Source organism: Cydia pomonella, unplaced genomic scaffold (assembly GCF_033807575.1).
Source record: "Cydia pomonella isolate Wapato2018A unplaced genomic scaffold, ilCydPomo1 PGA_scaffold_58, whole genome shotgun sequence".
Classification (NCBI taxonomy): domain Eukaryota; kingdom Metazoa; phylum Arthropoda; class Insecta; order Lepidoptera; family Tortricidae; genus Cydia; species Cydia pomonella.
The window spans coordinates 20181-29192 of record NW_026907891.1 but is presented as its reverse complement, the minus strand read 5'-3'; the positions used below and the strand labels follow the sequence as shown (position 1 = coordinate 29192).

Sequence of the window (9012 nt, the reverse complement as noted above, 5' to 3'; positions counted from 1 at the left end):
TAGCTGTGCCATAACAATGCGGGTAATTTTGTCCAATACATGCAAAATATTTGACCCACTGGGCTTGCTCAGTGCATGCACAATAAAGCTAAAAATATTGCTTCAAAAGCTATGGATTCTTAAATTATCTTGGGAAGATCAAGTACCAATAGACGTAAAAAAAATTTGGCTTAAATTTTTGTCAAACGTGCATGTTCTGGCAAACCTAAGGGTACCTCGACACGTTTTGTGTTCCAGTCCCACTTCAATTCAGATGCATTGTTTTGTGGATGCTTCTCAAACAGCTTATGCAGCGTGTGTCTACTTGCGGTCGACAGATGGCGCTGGCAATGTGGCTGTTAATCTTTTATGTGCCAAAACGCGCGTAGCCTCAATTAGATCAATATTGACTATTCCGAAACTTGAATTATCGGGAGCGCTATTAGGTGCGCGGCTAGCTGCCAAAGTCACTAGTGCATTGCGCTGTACTGTGGATCGCAAGGTTTTTTGGACTAACAGTTCCGTGGCGTTGGGCTGGATACGAAACAAACCAAAACTGTTTAAGGCTTTTGTATCGAATCGTGTTAATGATATACATGAATTAACTACGAGAGATTCCTGGCGGCATGTGCCAACTGCCTTAAATCCTGCAGATTTGGCCTCCCGAGGAGTCGAACCTGGTCAGTTGCCGGAACTGAGTTTATGGTGGCATGGCCCATCCTATTTACTGCATGATGAGAGTAGCTGGCCACAGAATATAGGTTCTATAGATACCAATTTACCTGAAAGGAAAAAGCAGAGTGACAGCTCAATATTTGCCATGATTAATATTGAGCAATCGCCCTTGATAGTGTTTGAAAATTATTCCAAGGTGAATAAATTAAAAAGAATAGTAGCATATATCTTTCGCTTTATTCACAACTGTAAAAACCCTAAAACTAAAATAAAAGGAACCTTGAAATTAGAAGAAATAAATAATGCATTAACCTACTTAGTAAAACTATCACAAAAACAAACTTATGCTACAGAATTATCTACACTTTTACAGGGAAAGAAGCTTAAAACTAAATCATATTTGTTACAGTTAGCCGTCTTTGTTGATGGCGACAGCGTAATTAGAGTAGGTGGTCACTTACAAAATGCCGATTGCAATTACGAGAAAAAGCACCCGGTCCTATTGGACGGTAAGCATCACTTTGCACGGCTCTTGATGGAAAGCGAACACCTACGTCGACTACATGCTGGCCCTCAGTTGCTCCTTAGCTCCATACGCGACGAATTCTGGCCAGTTGGCGGTCGGTCTCTAGCGCGTAGTGTCGTTCATAAATGCTTAACATGCGTACGACTTCGAGGTGAAGCTATGAAGCCACTGATGGGCAATCTACCTGTGGATAGGGTTACCTCGTTTTACCCCTTCCAGGTGTGCGGCCTTGATTTTGCGGGGCCCTTCATGATTTCCAGTAAAAAGGGAAAGGGTAACCGCATAACAAAATGCTACTTAAATATTTTTGTCTGCTTTGCAACTAAGGCCGTTCACCTGGAAGCAGTCAGCGATCTTAGCACTAATGCCTTCATCCTAAGCTTACGTCGTTTTGTGGCTCGAAGATGTAGACCGCATACAATTTATTGCGACAATGGCACTAACTTTGTAGGGGCAAATAACGAATTAGCCAGAATGCTAAGATCCGCTCAAAATTCAGTTTATGAGTTTGGCAATGAGGAACACATAAAATTCATTTTTTCTCCCCCCTACTCTCCTACTTTCGGTGGAATTTGGGAAGCAGCCGTTAAATCGGCCAAATTCCACTTGAAGCGAATTATGGGTAATGCTAGTCTGACGTTTGAGGAGCTGAGCACGTTATTTTCTCAAATTGAGTCGATCCTAAACACCAGACCTCTTACTCCTTTCTCGTCAGACCCTACTGATCTTTCCCCTCTGACTCCAGGGCACTTTCTGGTGGGGCGGCCCATGACTTCACTGCCGTCACCCCCCGTTTGTCTTAAAAACCCTGATAGGTACCAGAGGATCGAGCAACTGCGCCAGCATTTCTGGCAACGATGGCGGAACGAATACTTGGCCGAGTTGCAGCAACGTACCAAGTGGCGCCAGAGGCAGAAGGAACTCAAGGTTGGAGACCTAGTGGTGTTCAAGGAGGAGAACACCCCGCCACTCAAATGGAGGCTCGGGAGAGCTCTACACCTCTATTCAGGAGCTGACGGAGTCTGCAGGGTAGCAGATTTCACCACGCAGAAGGGCGTGGTCAGAAGAGCGCTCAACCGAGTGTGCCCCCTCGCCTGCATGAACGATCTTGAAAGCAGCAGCTTTCAAGGGGGGCAGGGTGTTAACGCATCAGCGGTCAAACCAGTTCTGGAGGGGTGAGGACTGCGGAGTATGACGTCACGAGCGCGGCGACCACTCACCGCGCAAACCACACACGGCTCTCAACTACCGCCTCATACATACCTAAATCCTTGTAAAATACGAAATTAAACTAAGTAAACGTGAAGCAGGAGTTTTCTTGAAGAGTCAACCCCTCAGCTGAGCTGTTCGTCAATAACAGCTCCGACAAGCAGTACCTCAGAAAATACGTCAAACAATTATTACTGGCTGTGGTACTCGTATATATGCGGACCGACGGAGATGCAATGGTCGTTTCGGATACGGCCCTCTAAAATAATAACTACTAAACCCTACACATATTTCAGGGTCACGAAGCCATCCACGACACAGAGAACCCACCCATGTTCATCCTGCCGGGCCTGGAGGGCGCCGCGTCCGTCATGGAGCCGCTGTGCAGAAGGCTCAAGTGCAAGGTCTGCGTGCTGCAGCTGGGGGTGCTCTTCGGCTTTACTTTTGTTTTTATAACAGGGATTTTAGGCTTTCAATTAAAAGTTTTTAGGGTTCCGTAAAAAATATAGTTACGTCAAGTTTTATTATCTAACAGAGGACATTCTAAACGTATGCTCTAATCGCTACATACATTATGACACCTAATGACAATTTAATAGCCCGTTTTTCCTTGCTTGCTCCTAATACCTACTAGATGTTGTAAATATATCTTGCCTTCTTATGTATTTTAGCTTCATTATTAGCTTCAATCCCTAGGTACTACGTAATTACCTAGTTTCATAAAAATAAATTATCAAATGTGTGTGGGATCTACGCAAAAAAGAAGGTTCCGTACCTACGACATATACGAAATAAATTCCTATAATATCAAATGTCACATACTTACGATGTTTTTAAAGATAATAGAATAGAATAGAATAGAATAGAATAGAATATTTTTTATTCGTAGACACAAACAAGACACATTAAATTACATGATATAACAAAAACAAAGGAAGTATAAAGTGCCACGAAATGGCCTCATCTCAGCATGTTGCTGGTGGCTTCCAGCGCTGATCTTCCGATGAGACCATCAAGTGAGAAAAATCACGAAAGGTAACAGACAAGAAGGAAAAAGACATAAAATAATATAGAGTGAACAAATTGAAAAATAGATAAAAGATAACGACTAAATTAAGTAAAGATTATTTATATATCAAGCATCGTAAACATAACACTGTATCGGTCCGGTCCAACCATACCTTGGCTGAACATTACAGCTGCATACGCAACAAGCGCCAACGGTAGCTATACGAACTAAAAGGCAATGACAGACCAGACCAATATCGAGCGTCCATTTTATCAGTTTACAAGATTTTTATATTATGAAAACAACATCAGAGGAAGATAGAATATAATCAGTTGTGAATGAAAAAAAAAACATCTTTATGTAAAGAGCGCCATTGAGAAACGGCTAAATGGTACAACTTCGACAGATAATGACAATATATTATGAAAATTGGAACACAAACACAAACAAAACGAAATATGCAATTAATATAACGAATTGCGTTTTCGCCATTACTTACGCTGCAACAGGGTATTACTGCCAAGAAAAAAGATTTAGACAAACAAACGCAATAAATTTGTTGTTCAAAGCATTTGTTTCCGTTGATTACAAATATAACCTTTATTTTACTCGCATTAAAGTTCATTTTACCTTTATTGACCACAAAATTGGAGGGCATAAATAAATAAAATAAATTAATCACAAAACATTACCCTCCTCAGACGCAGTTGGGTAATTATGGGACAATCTTACACAAATCAACATTATATAGGCCCATATTAAGCTCAAAAAGGCTTGTGTTGTGGATCCTCTGACAACGATATATGTAATAATACAAATACTAAGTCCATCGCTTTCACCCAATAGCCGAGTCCATTTTAGATTCCATCAACGCTCAAATAAATAATTGCCCTTACCGGGATTCGAACCTGGGACCTCTAGCTTCGTAGGCAGGGTCACTACCAACTGGGCTACGGAGACCGTTTGGAGCCATAGTAAAGGAAATGTAGTGACATAATATTTGTCGCAGTGCAGGGTCCAGAAACAAAGGAAAGCGCAGTGAGCACATTGATCTCGACCTACATTAGGTTGGGGTAAGTTAAGCAGGGATTTATACAGGGTGTCCCAGGACTATGGGACATCAAGGGAAAACACTGATTTAAACTTTCACGATTTTTAGACATTATTAACTAACACAAACGGGACTTAATCGAAGTCGCGTTAGATATATGAAGGCGCGCGCAGTGCGTTACCTTGCGCGCCAGCTCCGGCGGGAAGGCGGCCAGCCCGGCCGGCGGCAGCTTGCTGAGCGGCGAGTCCGCGTACTGCACCAGCGTCTCGTACGTGTACGTCTGCCGCACGCCGGCGCCGGCGCCGCCCGGCCCTGCGCACCAAATCACCGCTTAGAACGCGACCGCCTCTTACACACGATGCCGGTCGATCGATATAAAGCCTGAAACTTCACCGTAACATATCGACTATAAAGGACCAGAGGTCGTGAAATTTGGACATACCTACCTTCTCACGCAAACCTCATATCATATGCATTATACTTTATCCAAATTCCATAATCCTCTATTGATGCTTATAATAATGTAAACACTAGTGCTTCATTGAATCATTCTTTGAAAACTTTACTACATGAAAGCACCTCAATCCCTCATACAGATTTTGCGGTCTGTGCTTTGTTCAAACGAAACACTGAAAACGAGTGCAACGTAAATATGCTCTGGACATGCAATAATTGATGTTAGGTTATTGAAATTCATTCGCATGTTGTTTAGTATAGGTACATTCTATTAAAAATAACAAGGTAGTAGGAAAGTAATGTTAAAGTACTGGCGCAACCGAAACAGCAGCTCGAAAACAAAAGGTTTACAAAGGTAACACTAAAATGCTCCGCCATCCATTATCAGCCGGGGTGCATTTACAGGCAACACAAGTAAATACGTAAGTTATTGACTGACTTCTGCATACTAGTATTACTGCTTTTATACGACATGAAGGTACTGGTCAACATGGATGAAATGCAGAAATGCGCGACATGAAAAAACATATGTTACAGACGAATAATTTTACATAATACATAATGTTATTCTTATTCAATCGGAGAACGATCACCACTCCTATAATTAGAGTAGTTAGGATAATGATTATCTTTTATAGTAATAGATATCTTATAACAACACATGTAACATGTAACAGATAACATCTGCAGCCACGTTAACAGAGATCACGATTATATAGCCGTTAATGGCGACGAGTACAGAATAAATATTGATTGCTTTCACGTAAAACAGTTAAACTTTATATTCCCATATACAGGTAACCGGAATAAGCGCAAAACACGCGAGAAACGCACAGCGGATACTAATTATCGATTAAACGATTTGCATAACTTTACCTAATCATTATTGCTTTTTCTGCAACCGATTGCAATCTCTGCTAAGTGGGGCGTGGAATGCGGTGCTCTGATCAATTACGACGGACAGGTGTGCTCGAAGGCGAGCAAAAGCACAAATACGAGTTACATCGAGGATGTTTGGGCAAATAATGTTACTGTTTGAAGTCCCCAATCCCCATTGGAAAAGCAAGAGGACCTTCATCCTCTTATGTACATAAACGAATAAGCTGGTGATGATGACAAACGTTGATTCTTGGACTTTGTAAAAAAACTACATCGGACTTTGCTGTCTGTAAATGTAGGATGATTTCATCGCGGTAGGTACGATCCGGCGGCGCGGTACGTACGACGGTTTATCCCAAAAAGTAGCATTGTTCGAGTGCATAAAAACCCACACGGGTTTAAAATATTGTAAGGATGTCTCCTATAAAAATATATCACTCGGTGTAACTCATATTGGTAGTAATAGTGGGACACGTGCTGCTCAACTGACCTTGGTTCTTGTCGGTGGAGGCGGCGCGCGAGAAGCGCGGCCGGCGCGGCACCGCGTCGTCGGCCGCTGCGACACACAGCCGTCACACTCGCGCACACCAACACATCACACGGCCGACAACGAAACGACTACTCTACCACGTCATCTTACTTGCAGCTTTCCTTTTAATTTGACACACCAGAGCAACATCAACATGCATTCGAAATTAGTCGAAGGGTCAATGATGGCCACGTTTATAACGTTTATCGCGGAACGACAAAACTCGACCATCATACCTGGGGAACATTTTATCTTATCACGCACCTTAATTAGTATATAATAAAATTCATTAACATTTATTATTTAAGTTTAATACTAATAAACTAACATTAGTTTAAATAAAAAAATATTTTGATAAATAAATCGCAAGTTAGCATCACTTCAATTTTAAGTAAAGAGCGAGATACAAAAAAATCAAAAGGAACTTATCCTTTTACGATAACGCAAATCGCATGAATATGTCTTTTAAATAGGTCACTAGATAAGTTTTGCAATAGACAAATATGAAACAAAGAGGTGGCCAATCATATATACTTTTTAAAACTATATATAGACAATGTTTGGCGGGAAAACATTTACTTTCTTTTTAAATTTTCTTTTAAAATTTTGGCTTGTCACATATATTTATATGTGACAAGTCGCCTGGCAGGCGTGTATATGTCGGCTCCAGTCCTAAGGTAAGCACGCATGTCGATGCATGTTGACTGTTTGGCACACTATGTGTTGTTTGTGTACTAAATATTGGGGCCTTTTGTATAACAAGTTTCGTTCAGGAAAGGAAAATATTTCAAGACTTTTTTACGATGTTTTTATTTTTGTTTTGTGCTTATATGACGGAGATCGAGTTTCTGTACGCACGAAGCTAAAATGCAATCATAATAAATATCGGCATCTATGTCATTGTGCTGAGAACAAATAAAAAAAGATATAAACCGTTATGCAATCGGTCCTTGGATATTCGCAATTTGAACGCCATTTTGTATACCATACGATATGTGTCACATAAATATAAATAAATTGCTTTATGAATAGTCCTTGATGACATTGTGGGTTCAGTAGGGGTTATTGGCGTTCAAATTTATAGAAATGCAGTTTTGATAGATGCCTTATATTATAAAGACGACTTTTATCAGGTGCACTGGATGAAAATCAAACAATCTCACTATCAAAATTAACATTTGATTGGAACTAACGACGTAGTCTGTCAAGAATAAACTGATATTATAGTAATGTAAATAGGGAGTGTTACAATGTTCTGCCGCCAGAGTGCAGCACTAGCACCTTTCATAAACCATAGAGTAACTTATACTTAACTGTGCCTTAAACTGTTTTTTGACAGGTTTACTCGGATAATTGTACTTCCTGAGGTCATAAGAAGAATTTCATGTACAAGTTTAAGTCAATTCCGCAAAAAAAAATTGTTTTTTTTTTTTACTTTTTGTATGTTTTTAAACATATTAAGATCATGTTCTTAGAAAATTTATGGATTAATATAAATTGGTACATTTTTTTTTCGTAAAAATTAGTCTATTCAAATGGTACCTTGTGACTTTGATATCTGTCAAGAAGGTAGTCTAGACTAGGTCCCAAAGTGGCGACTGGCGACATAGCCATCAAAAAGGCGTTATGCACTAAAACACAATGAATAATATTTTTTTAAATTGGTATTAACTCTGAAACTAGGCGAATTAAAAAAGTTTATATGACATTTTTGCCTCTAAATACGATCCGGAATATACTGTTAAAATCTTTCCGTTTCCTCGAGGGTACCGTGTATTTACAAAATAACCTCTTTAAAAATCAAGACAGAACTCGACCTAGGCGTTCGATCCCGGATGAACGGTCCTTAGCAACCAAGCGTTAACAAGCGTGTGTATGTATGTTTTCCTTGTCTAACTTGCTAGCTACTTTTGGGCGCTAGAAGAGCGTAAATATACGCGGAATTTTATTTTTGAGGGACCTCAGCGAAGACTTTTCCCTTTTTAAAACTTACAACAAATTAAAAATCAAAAACATGATAAATCCGCGGTCCCGAACAAGCACATCCATCGTATGACACGAACTACAACGTTTTTAACAATTCATGTCAGATCCTATTTAAACTTGAAATAAGGTTACCATTCTTTCTCACTATCATTGAAAGTGATGACACATCTTGGTAGATAACTTCTAGTGCAGCTCGCTGCCTTGCGGCTCCTGATAGAGTCGACTAACTATAATATATACTATTTTGTTTTGATTAATTTAGTATTACAAAATATTTTAACTAGGCCTTCTGAATTAGACGCTGAACGTTATTCCCCGCAGTCTAATTCTGAAAGTTTTCTCTAATTGGGTACTTGACACATGTTGAATATTATAATTATAACAGAATTTAGCTACATGGATACAAAATGAGCCATCCACTGTAGAAAAAGTGGAATTTATAAAGACATATTGAGAAGAAAGAAGAAAATGGTACCATTTGATTCCTTATATTTTATTGAAAAATAAATTGTATGACAACTATATACATAAACGCAATATTTCAGGGTCAAAATAGCAATTTTATTGATTTTTTTTCATACATTTAGGACAGACTAATGTAATGTGACGTCACATTACAATATCACTTTGTTGGAGGCGATTCAACCGTTGAGTGCGAGCGTCAAACTTTAACCCTCATTTCTGACTTTTGTGTTGCTTAATTCAATCAATCA

The 9012-nt window shown here is 39.6% G+C and overlaps 1 long non-coding RNA gene across 1 annotated transcript; it reads right to left on the bottom strand.

The window, feature by feature from the left end:
- Positions 1-3252: 3252 nt before the first annotated feature.
- LOC133534116 (uncharacterized) lies at positions 3253-6576 on the bottom strand. Its single transcript, XR_009801981.1, has 2 exons — positions 6275-6576; positions 3253-4761 (listed from the first exon to the last, which is right to left on the bottom strand). It is a non-coding gene; the product is annotated as an uncharacterized LOC133534116 (long non-coding RNA).
- Between the last annotated feature and the right edge of the window lie 2436 nt (positions 6577-9012).